Genomic DNA, 2,535 nt, shown 5'->3' on the forward strand with positions numbered 1-2,535 from the left:
CGGGCGGCGGGGGCCGGGCTCCGGGATCCGCTACGCCGCTCGCGGTTCCCCCACAAACTCCCCGAGAGCGGAGCCTCCGCCGCCCTCCTTCCTGCTTCCTCGTCCCCAGCCAATCAGCAGCGCGCCCCTCGGCCAGCTCCGCCAATCAGCCGCCCCGCCCTGCGCTGGCTCCGCCAGCCAATCCGGCCCTCGGCTCCCCCTCCCGGTCTCCGACCAATCAGAACCGTGGGTCGGTCGTCCCAACGCAGGGGGCAGCACGAGGCGGCCGGGGGAGGCGGTGCGGGGAGTGGTGGGGCCTGGGGGGAGGGGTGCGGTGCCAAGGGTGGTGGCAAGGGGTGATTTTCTTCGCCGGCTTCTTGGATTTTTCTCTTAGTCTTCAGAACCTGAGCCCGTATCCCACGGTGACTCGACCCCAATCCCCCAGCTGCTAGCCCCCCGGAAAAATATCTACCTCCGCCCTGGCCATCACCCCTCCACATCGCCTTTCCCCCATATCCTCCCCAGCACGCGCGGGAGAAAACTGTGGGCCGAGGAACACCCCACCCTCTCCGGAGGCTGCTGCCCCCAGGGCAAAGCTTAGGGAAGACCAGCCGAAAATGAAGCGAGAACAACCCCCCTTTCCTGCAGAAAGGGCCCCAGACTCCTGCAAAAGGGCCCCGACTGCTGAGAAGCCCCTCCCGCCCTTGCCTCATCTTTCCGACTTCCCTGCCTGCCACGTCTCCTTTCCTTTCCAGCAAGGTCGGTCCTGGCTCGGTAACCCCTCACCCGCATCTCTTTTTCCTCTTTCTGCCCTTCACCTACCGCCCCCAACCCCAGCTTCTAATTCACCCTCTTCAGAAGCAGAGTGTGGAGCCCTCATCCATTTCCAGCTGACAGCAGAGCCTGGTCTGTGAGTCCTTGACACCCACACACCCTCTTCCACCACCGCGGGGAACATCAGAGCTCTCCGGGGGAGGGAGAAAGAGGCGGGCAGCTTGACAGGAGCGGCTGGACTCCCTCCCTCGCGTCCCCAAGCTATGGGAGAACCAAGTGTAGACACTTACCTGGCTTCCCCCTAGTCACCGAATGCTGTGGCTCCGTCTCTCACCCCCACAGACGTGCCTTCCCAAGCCCGAGCACGCTCGCGGGGTCAGTGGGGTGGGTGGGCACAGCGGGCTGAGGTCACAGAGAGAGATGGGAAGTCCCTGTTAGGTGCAGGAAGGAGCTGTGTCTTGGGCACCTGGTGGTGCCAGAGCCCGCCTAGGACTTCACTTCACTAAGCCCGGGATATGCACACAGTAGGTTCTTGAGAAATGCTGAGTTCACCCCTGAACAAAGCCTCATTCCCAATTCAGGCGGGGGAGGGGAGCTTTAGGAGGTAAAAGGAGCAGCGGCAGAAAGGGTAGTGTCAAGTCACCAGAGCGCTGGAGCAGCCCAGGGAGGGGCTGGGCCCCAGGAACGCCTTGGGCAGAGAGAGGCACACGGAGTGCTGAGGCTGCCCAGGCAAGCAAGGAAAACCCAGCCTTGGAGTGTGGCCCAGGGGCTTCGGAGGGGCTCCTCCTGCACCACACACAGCGCCCAGCCTTTCCTAGACCTTGGGACTCCAGCGCTCACCCAGGCAGCCTTTTAAGACAATCAGGGCTGCTAGCCAATATGGCTGGGAAACAACCTCCCCCAGAAGCAGTTCCCCATCTGCCTCCAGAGCTGTCCAGGGGGCCCAGACTGTCTTGGCTATTTGGGGGGACACATTTAAAGGAGGGAAAGTGTGTGAATGGAAGCTAAAAGCTAATACACTGTGGCACGGAAATGTCTCGAAGGGCCAGGTTCTCCCACTGCCACTTCTCCCACCTCCCACCCTTGGGGAAAGCAAAACCCCCAAAGCTGTAAAAGTAGGACACTGAAAGATTTCTCCCCTTCCTGGATAGGACAGAGGTTCCTGGCAGCAGCCCCCCAACACACAGCAGGCCAGCCCTACTCCCTGCCTCACAGAATTCACCCTCTCCCTGTCCCAGTCTGTCTCATGGGCAAATTAACCCCATGGTGGCCCCCACTCGTCAGAGATTGGTGGTGGAGGGTACAGCAGTGGTGGCGGAGGGTACAGCAGTAGTGACCACGGGAGCAGAGCCATGCTACAGGCCAAGACAGAAGAGAGGCCAGGCTCCTGTCTGCAGCCCAGGCGGCATTGACCTTGGCAGCCACTTCAGGCCTGATAATGGGCAGGGATGGAGGCTGGGAGGGTCAGAAGAGGAACGTACCTGGTGGCAGGGAAGGAGACCCAAGTGGCAGGAAGCCCACGCTCAGCTGAGGAAATGGTAGCAGATGAGGTGGCAGGACGGGGTGTCTTCCTGGTGTTGGCATCAGGGGGCCCTGGGGTGAGCAGGGGAGAGTTGTCTTATCTGGGGTCTCAGTGGGAGGGAAAGGAAGGAATACCGACTGGAGGGGAGGCAGACTAGTCATGACAGCCCACCCTACAAGTGCCTGCCTGGCCGCTGGAGAAGTTCTCTCCTCAGAGCCTCCCGTGTGGGTGACTGTGTCTGCTGCCCCAGGAGGCTCTGA

The 2,535-nt window shown here is 61.7% G+C and overlaps 1 protein-coding gene across 1 annotated transcript in view; it reads right to left on the minus strand.

Annotated features, from left to right (window-relative positions):
• The window catches only part of BAHD1 (bromo adjacent homology domain containing 1), a 30,003-nt gene extending 28,710 nt beyond the window's left edge, over positions 1-1,293 (minus strand). Inside the window, exon 1 of the mRNA XM_011932621.1 lies at positions 1,044-1,293. The gene's annotated coding sequence lies outside the window, so the exon portion shown is untranslated. The remainder of the gene's footprint in view (positions 1-1,043) is intronic.
• Between the last annotated feature and the right edge of the window lie 1,242 nt (positions 1,294-2,535).

This window comes from Colobus angolensis, unplaced genomic scaffold (assembly GCF_000951035.1).
Source record: "Colobus angolensis palliatus isolate OR3802 unplaced genomic scaffold, Cang.pa_1.0 Scaffold97, whole genome shotgun sequence".
In the NCBI taxonomy this organism is placed as follows: Eukaryota; Metazoa; Chordata; class Mammalia; order Primates; family Cercopithecidae; genus Colobus; species Colobus angolensis.